This window comes from Pecten maximus, chromosome 10 (assembly GCF_902652985.1).
Source record: "Pecten maximus chromosome 10, xPecMax1.1, whole genome shotgun sequence".
Lineage (NCBI taxonomy): Eukaryota > Metazoa > Mollusca > Bivalvia > Pectinida > Pectinidae > Pecten > Pecten maximus.
Window position 1 is genome coordinate 28376177 of NC_047024.1, and position 9746 is coordinate 28385922.

A 9746-nucleotide genomic window follows, 5' to 3' on the forward strand; every position below is an offset into this window, starting at 1 on the left:
AAACACGTGGCTCAAAACAACATGTATATCATTCAAGACCCCGATCTCTAGACAGATTCTTCAAAATGTATTAAACAAGAGCATCACAAACGGATGTATTATCTGACATGATGAAAATAAGAAGAGAATTTTTAAGACAAATAAAACTGTAGCGCTTTGGACTTTTATCAGATTTTGATTTATATATATTTACCTCAAACTCATATTATATATTATATATTATATATTTTATTTCTTCTTGCCATGGGATTCAAATAAGTAATTGTAAAACTACATAAGTACGAATCCAGTCACATGCTCCTATTGTGTGCAAAACGGCATGGTTATTTTGTAAAATGTATGTGACATAACAAGTTGTGTCCGCCTGAAACATGAAGCATATTTTGTTGAAAATAACAAACGGCTTAACAAATTACATGTCAACAGCAAGGCCCATGGTTAGCCATGATACATATCAAAATTGATCAAGTTACTTCTGTTCAATACACCAAAGTAAGGATTCATATGCTTTAAAATGTCACTGATATAACTAGATTTGCTATATAGATGACCCTTGATATAGGCAAAGTAGTTCAAAATATTGATGTAATCAAATACATGTACAATATACATGTATATAAATTACCTTCCGTCTTGATCTGAACCGGAAAGCTAGTTGATAATTTCTCCTCCATGCGCATGTCCGATTAGCATGTTTGAGTTTCGGGTACATATGTGTGTCATGCTATATATTGTATTGGGAACATTCTCTGGGGTTTTTCTGATTTCCTGCTGTCAACATAGCAATTTCTTAAACTTAGTCAGCACTAATAGGTATTCTAACATAATCACTGTCCATCAACACAATAGAAAAGTACAATTTCTTAGCCTTAATTTTAAAAAAAGAAGTAATTGCTGCACCAAACTTCACACGTAAACTTCTGAGAACATCGCCTGAAGTTGAGGTGACTATGCGTTGTTTGTTCACTCCAGATACACGATGTGTGTGTAATAGGAAGTCACTCATCAGTGACATAATTACAATTACATATAGGTATTACATACATATGAACATACATACATTCCTGTTATGATAGTCGATCAGGTATGTATTTTGACCCTTCTACACAGGCAATATTCCTTCACTTGAATTTCACGTGATTTTTAGCTCTCTGGACGGAGTCCAGGAGAGCTTACGCAGTCATTCTCATGTTTTTGCCGGAAGTAGAATTATTAAAATTTTGTGGACAGAGGATATCAGAAACAGTGAGACTGTCAGAATGGATTTCAAGACACATGATTGGGGTCGACACGAACTAGATTTGACAAGAAATTTGAGTTGTTAAATGTTTTCATTTTCGAGTAATCGTCAAATTACGGTGTCATTTTGGACATACTCGGTGTCACAGGGACATGCCGAACGTTATTCTGAGGAGTTATGAGGCAAAGTTCCTATATCAACCAACTGTAACGTGTAGATAGTGATGTGCTGCAACTCACGTATCCCTGTGCCACTGCAAAAATTTGCTGCTATGCGTGTTACTTTATACACATTATGTCGTCTGCAACGTGTCTCGCGAGGTATACGTATACGTTCCTTATGAAACATTACTATGTATTCTTAGTAGTTCCAATTGTTTATCTTCTCTCATAATATTAACTTAATTTCTTGAAAGCATGGAAATGGAGCCCTATCTCCAGAGCTAAATATTGCTTAGTAATGAAATCTGTCCCGTTACCCAGTGTACAGCTTTAAATCACTGATAACTGTTGACAAATGTGTTTTGGGTATAAAGTGTGCCTCCCAAAACACACATACGCACTCACCACACACATCCAGGTCGCACGCACGGGAGGCCGTCCTTAAATGACCTTAGATGTTAATAGGACGTTAAACAAAATAAACCAAACCAAATGGTAAATATAAGAAAACCTGTGATAATTTAAATCAAATTTGGAGAGAGTATAGGTTTCTAATTGATTATAGTCATATGCATAAATATTGATGATTTGTATAATGTAGTGATAATGTGCAAGCTGAAAGCACGTCGCATTGATGCTATATATATTGATGACCAATTTGACCTGTGACCTTTGGTGACTTATAAATGTATATGATTCTCTAGTCAAATACATCGGAAAACAGTGAAAATAGTATGAGATGAAACAGGAAACAATTCTCCATAAGAGTAAAAAAATCCTTTTAAAACGATCAATACTCAAAGTCAGGAAAAGTCATTGAAAAAGTTGAAAATACAAAGAATATATAGCAAAATTTAAAAAAATTGAAAGACTAAAATTAGCACGTAACTGTATATACAAACAAGCTGGATTTCAAATCAACGTCCAGAGAGCTACGAGGCCCCTGGCCTCTTGTTGTTCATGTGGAATTCCTGTGAAATTCATATGAAATTCACGTGAAATTCACAAAAAAATCACGTGAATTTCACGTTTTGCCCTTTTCACGTGAAATTCACGCGAAGGAATATTGCCTTTGTATTTGCTCAGTTATTTTTAGATTTATAAAGACAACGAAACCCATAGCCAATGCACATACGTATTACACCTGTCAGGCACGCCTGCGTACTGAAGGACTTACTTGTAACACGAGGTGGCTATGTGTAAAACTGCCTTAAATACACACATTACACATGTAACTGGTAGTTCACGCAAAGCATAGTCAACTCAACTACTGAGGTCATAACAACTAAAACTATGAGTTTTGTGCGAACTCAAGCATCAAATTTTGTTTCAAAATTTTAGGCTAATGGTATTTGAATAATAATTATATTTTTTGCTTTTCTATAGCTGTGCAGAAGTATGACATTTTAAAATCGTTAATTAGATGTTAATCTTGCTATTAAATGACAAAAAATCACATTAGTGTTAATTGGAAAAATGAATAAATATATATTAATATCAGATACGGCCAAAGAACAAGTGCAAAATAAGGTTTAAAAATATTGATAAAGCAGAAACGCCTTTAATGTAAATTGTTGCCTTTAAATCGTTGTTGTTGTGTATATCAGTCTGTCACAGGTATAATAGAGGCTACACAACGAGTGGTTGTTGGATATGGAATTTATTTAACATGAGTAAGTGGGGTTTTTTAAGTTACAAAAGACACGATCTTCAGCGAGTGTCTTTTGTACACTAACGAGGAGGTAATACATTCCATATCCAACAATTTCGAGTCGTGTGACCTGTTTCTACCACAATAAGATCGGCTTGAATCAAAGGGAAACGTGGCCAATTATTTTTTCGCGTAAGTAACTAAGATGTCGGGTGACAGGTACCAGGTGGTGGCGTTGTATTTTTAGCTACCTCGTCTGTACAGCCGACCTGGTTACTTGTTTTATACATTTAAGCCTAGCTTGTCCTATTTTTACATGCATTTGGGTACATCCAATGGCGCACGTTGCAGTGCTTGTTTGTTAACTTCTAATTTCCATTCTTTACAGTAATCACCAATTATATCTGCTGTAAACCTAATTCTGCTAGCACGACAGTATCTTTGGCATAAACAAAATGAATAGTTTTAGATGCATACCGATGAAGTTTTTACTAAGGTTACCAATATCTTGTAGACATTTCACCTCGTTATTACTAAAGAAATTTAAATTATTATAATTGATTGAAAATACTAAATGGCGAAAAATGTTCCACTTGTTTTAAACCGATATTACACCCGAAGGACTGAGTTTGTTCATTTCCATTTTTATACAAGACTTAGTGTCAGTATATAAGTTATGTATTGCATTTAACATTTACCTTTAACATTACTTTACAACATTTAACAACAACATCAACATCAAATATCACACATCAGTAATTTGGAGCAGTATACAGTACCATAGATAAAATAAAATTAGCGAAATAAGTTTCTATTGAATTCCGTTAAAAATTAAATTTGAAAAAAATACTTTGGTAATAGAACCAGACGTTGCCTTTGGCTTTTGAGTATCCATTGTGCTGGTTCCTTACTCATAGTAGGTGGCACATCATGCCGTCTCTACGTGATCGCATATCAACTGCGTTATCCTGGTGTCGCGGTATACATGTACATGGTTGCTAAACTGGAGGTTGTGTGTCAGAGATATTTGACTCACACCTGCGATCTATTACAGAACCATCTTCGCTAACCAGGCTTCTGATTACGTTAACCTCCACGAACGTAACGTAACGTAACGTAATCAGAAGGAAGCCTTGGCTAGCGAAGATGTTCCAGAACTTGCAAGGGAACAGGTCTGAAACTTCTTCTCTTTGTTGCAACTCTGATGCACGATTTTATTTAAACCTGATCCGGTTCCTCCTGTATATGTTACCAAATTCTTTATGCAACACACCATCAATGCGTGCGTATTTCATCTGTGAAGTTCCAGTATTCGCCAACTTCCCCAGACAGCCTTTCTTCATAGTAAGCCTAGCGTCTAGCACCAGATCTTGAAGTTCCTGCAGAACTTGGTCATTTGCGGTTTCACGCTGAAACTGAGAATATCTCAGACGAGATTAGCAAGTATGCTTTAGGATTCATGTTCAATTCCACTTCCGTAGAGTTGTTACATGAATTCTGGTAAGTATGGTCGACTCAAATGGTCAGCAATCCCCATTGAGTTTTCCATGTTTGTATCATAAATCATACTTCTGGATTGTAAGTAACAGCTTCTGTAATATCATCGGTCCTTGATGATGCGGACCTGATGGAACTTGTTACTCCCATATATACATAAACGACTGCTAACGCTTCATTTTATATTATGTCTGAGCATAATTTTGTTAAGACGGCGTTAAAGCTCGTGACGCGTACGCTATGGAGTTTTCCTCTTGAAGCATTACTGCGCCTAGTCTCTTAGAGCTAGCATCCACAGATAGTATTAACGGTAACTTTGGATCATAAAATGTGAAAAACGGTGGTTTGGTAGTCATTTGATTAAGTTTATGAAAGCTTCCCTACTAACTTCTTCGGCCATTCTCATTCAACAGCTTTCTGTGTTAATTTCATTAATGGTACAACTACATCCGATAAGTGAGGCATAAATTTTACCAAATACTAAATAAATCCTAGAAATATTAGTAATTGCGGGTCTGTGCAGATTCGATTCCTCCTTGAACTTGTCCTTCAACACAACTGGTATTTTTGTTCTAAATGCTTAACTTTGAGCATATGCTTAGTTTTGAGCGTATTCTTAAAAAATGATTTCTCAAAATTTTTAATTCTCATTTCTCATTTTTTAAGTTGAGAACGGGCCGATAGTTAAGAACGTATTTGTGAAAGCCATTTGAAGAACTTCTCAGCTAAGAACGTACTAAGCTTGAGAATTGAGGATTAATTGAGAAGTTTCGTGAAAGCGGGGCCTGATAAATATCCAATTCCTTGAAACAGATCTACATACTGGTTTGGTTTCACTGTTGCCAAAGAAGACTCAATCATGTTGACTGGCCTCACCAAGTTCATATGTTAACATACTTTCACATATTCGGTACTTTGATACCAACCACGCAAAATTTAAAGCTGGTGAGCGTTCGGTATCACTTTGTTTACAACGTTTCGCTACACTAAACGAACAGAAAACAAGATATTTTGAAGAAAAAACATTTGTTGAACACACGGAAAAATACTTCAGGTGCAACGAAACTTTCCCGACAATATTTAAGTGCCAAAGGTCAGTCTTCGGACTTTGAAAACTTTAGTAAACAGGATATGGACAGTAGCATTTGGATTTTTTATTAACTGGTTTTAGTTGGTCATATCACAAAACAGTAATTGACTGTAGTTTTCGGTGTACACGAGATTATACGAACCTACGGCCTCGATGAACGAACTCTTGTCCAGGTCTATATAGTCTCGTGTACACCTCAACAAAGGTCAATAATTACATAGAGTACATTAACTTTCTTCCTATAGATATACATTGAACGCCCTCCTCCTCATGTAACGTTCAATCAAGTGTCTTTCTACATAACAGTCATGTCTACTGTGTAAAGAGATTACTCACCTCAGGAAATGTTTGTATTAAAATTGGAGGGATTGTTGAACTATTAAAAACAAACTATAAAAATGTTATTACATTTTCTCCGCACTACTGAAACCCTTTGATAGAATCTTGTTCTACACTACGGAAAAAAATACTACATAATATTGATATTATGTAAAAAATTAATTGTTTGTTTATATATACATGTATATATATATTGTATATATAGTAAAGATTAATACGGATATGAATATTATCTTCTTCTTTTTTTTTGATTTTATATATTTATTCATTTTTTTTATTTCCAATTTTGTGTAAACTAATTATAGGTATATACACATGTATATATAGGTATTATATAACAAAAAGACACGTGATTAAATCTGAAGAATTGCCGAGATGCGACGGAAGGGCTTAAGATGAGTTGTCGAGTTTTTCTTTTTCTTTATGTATAATATATATGTGCATATGTATATATTAACTGTATACATGAGATTCATACAGAATTTAATCTAGTCCTGTTCGATGCTCGTTCATCAATCCCGGTTCTCATTTTAATTTCTTTGACCTAGATTTGTATGGCGGGAGTCGTCGTGACCTAGATTTGTATGGTGGATGTTGTCGTGACTTAGATTTGTATGGTGGATGTTGTCGTGACCTAGATTTGTATGGCGAGTGTCGTCGTGACCTAGATTTGCATGGTGGATGTTGTCGTGACCTAGATTTGTATGGTGGATGTTGTCGTGACCTAGATTTGTATGGTGGATGTTGTCGTGACCTAGATTTGTAAGACTGGTGTCGTCGTGACGTAGATTTGTAAGACTGGTGTAGTCGTGACGTAGATTTGTGAGACTGGTGTCGTCGTGACCTAGATTTGTAAGACTGGTGTCGTCGTGACCTAGATTTGTAAGACTGGTGTCGTCGTGACCTAGATTTGTAAGACTGGTGTCGTTTATGCAGCAGAAGACGCTAACTATTCCGGAACGTCATTCATTATCTCCTTGTTCATTACTAAGGACCTCATTATTAATAAAAATTCTTATTTTGCCTTTTGTTTATGGTTTTGGGTTAGAATTACTAATTAGATAATGTAAGAACCCTCTTGTTTTCTCTATGGTATGGTGGCTGATTACGGCAATATCGTGTTGTCGCCGTGTCGTTTTTTTATCTTGCCGCTTTATCGCAGTCACAAGCTGCGATAACCCGTATACTATTGCTGTAAGGCTGTATTTATATATGTTATAAATCTTATGTTAGTGCGACTGCACTAAGACGTTCAATCAATAATGAAAAGATGAAATATTCAGCCAATATTTACACATCATAGTGTGGTTTAAAGTAGGTTTCGCTATATTACGAGAGCGTATACTATACCAAAAGATTAATCTATCACTCAAAAGTTGCGCTATAGAAACGTATAATCGACGAGAAAAAAAACCTTGCAGCTCTACATAGATTGTAATATCTTTATTGATTGTAGATTAATGAAATACTCCTCTTATTTCAAAAGATCAGCGTTACTGAAATATATCATCTAATCTGATTGCCAGTACTTTTCTTTCGCAATTAAGTGACCAACAATCAAAATTCACGGCTGACTGTTACCAGCTATGAAAGGGTAATATTAAAAAGTAATCGCCAGTCGCTCAAAGGTGTAGGGGAAAGGAGTCACTGAAGGGTGATATCACTCAAAGGTGTAGGGGAAAGGAGTCACTGAAGGGTGATATCACTCAAAGGTGTAGGGGAAAGGAGTCCTGAAGGGTGATATCACTCAAAGGTGTAGGGGAAAGGAGTCACTGAAGGGTGATATCACTCAAAGGTGTAGGGGAAAGGAGTCCTGAAGGGTGATATGACTCAAAGGTGTAGGGGAAAGCAGTCACTGGAGGGTGATATCACTCAAAGGTGTAGGGGAAAGGAGTCACTGAAGGGTGATATCATACATATCTATTACAAAACAACATACTCTGGTGTGATTATCAATATTGTTATGAATATGTCATGGTAATTTAGCTCTGCGGTATTGTTGATGAAAAGATTTATTAGGTGAGGTTAAAAACATTGTCTTCGTCACCATGGAGATAGAGGTTTGTTTGGAGTGTGACGACCCATGGTTACAGAATCGTACAGGGACTTTCTAAATTCGCCATATTCAGGAAGTAAAAACTGCAGACTTTTTTTAAACACAGTTTAGATTCTAAAAAACTTTGGAATATACATCAACTTGATGGTCCTTCTTTGTCAATTATGTTGCTGATTTTTTTTTTTTTTTTTTTTGATTAGTAACAGATTAAAGATTTGAATTACATGTCGTAATTGAACATGTACAATGCTTATATATACTGATCGTTGACCGAGCTGTTTTCTATCATAGTGTCCAGTAATCAGTCCAATAATATGGACCCACTTATCCCAGCTAATCCTGCCTATAATAGTTCTCATTCTGGACACTATTGTGTACGTTTACAGATTGATGAATGACGTGTTTTAAACTGATTTGTTGTTCGTTTTATCAATTTTCAATAAAAGGAAAAAGGAAAAAAAGAAATCAATACTGTACAATAGAGTCATACAAAAAATAGTTGATTATGGCAGATAGTTTCTGCTTTGTTAATTTCAGGAAATAATTTCGAAACAAACAAAAAATGAAAACATACATAGGAAAGTTTCCATTGTTCATAAACATTTACACAGACATCAAACCTTAAAACCAATTCAACCTTTTAACTATGCTGACAAATGACAACTAATGGTAATAGAGGAGTTTATTTTTTTCCAATATGATTCACGGTTGCATGGATACATTACGGTTGCATACATATCGTATGAACCATTTTTATATTATAGATGTAATTAATACTGATTTACGCATCCTGGTTGCTGGAGAAAAACGTCATTCATTAGGTATGTTTTAGATATTAATATGTATTTAGGTATATTTACAATATAATATTTATTTGTTTAGGCGTCGTCCACCAGCAGACTAACGCCGTGTCAATGTTTGTTTCTCACGAAGTCTCCTGTTGCACGAAGATGGAGAAAAAGAGTCAAACAACGATTTTGATTCAATATTGTATACAGTCGGATATAATACATTAACTGCCTTTCGTCCAAAATTCGTGCTACCGGATTGAAAAACAAATTTATCAATGTAACTTTTTTTAAATAATTTTTGTAGATCTATTATATAAAATGTGAATAACGCGCGTTATCAATGCTGGTATATCGCACACTTATGTAAAATATTTATTCAATCCTTTTATTATTATATTTTTTTTAATTTATTTTGTTGTTTTTCAAACTAAAAAGGTTTACATTTAGTCTAGTTACAACACACTTGTATCTGTTCCGTATGACATATCAAACCAAGGTTTCTTAACATGTACTGGGTTTGGCTAACAGGACAGGGATATCCGCATTTTAAAATAACAAAAATTAATCTCAACTTGTTGACTGAAAGGCCCGAGAGTCTTCCGACGGGAAAAATTCACACGAGGTAGTTTCTGTTAGACTTTCAAAATTTTGAGATAGCAGGTTTTTACATGTTGTACAATTGAAATTTTAAGAAACAAACAAAGCAATCACTTTTTAGTACAATTGAATTGTTTATTATGTATAAAAAAAATACCAATAAAATATTCAACTAAACCTAAAGCGCAGGGATTATTTTCTGTAAAGCAAGGTATACTGGTTTTGAAAATATATGTGATATCATGCCTTCCTTTACATACAGCAAACATTGGTGAGAGGTTGCTATAAGTAATAACAATAGATATTTGATAAACAGATCTATAC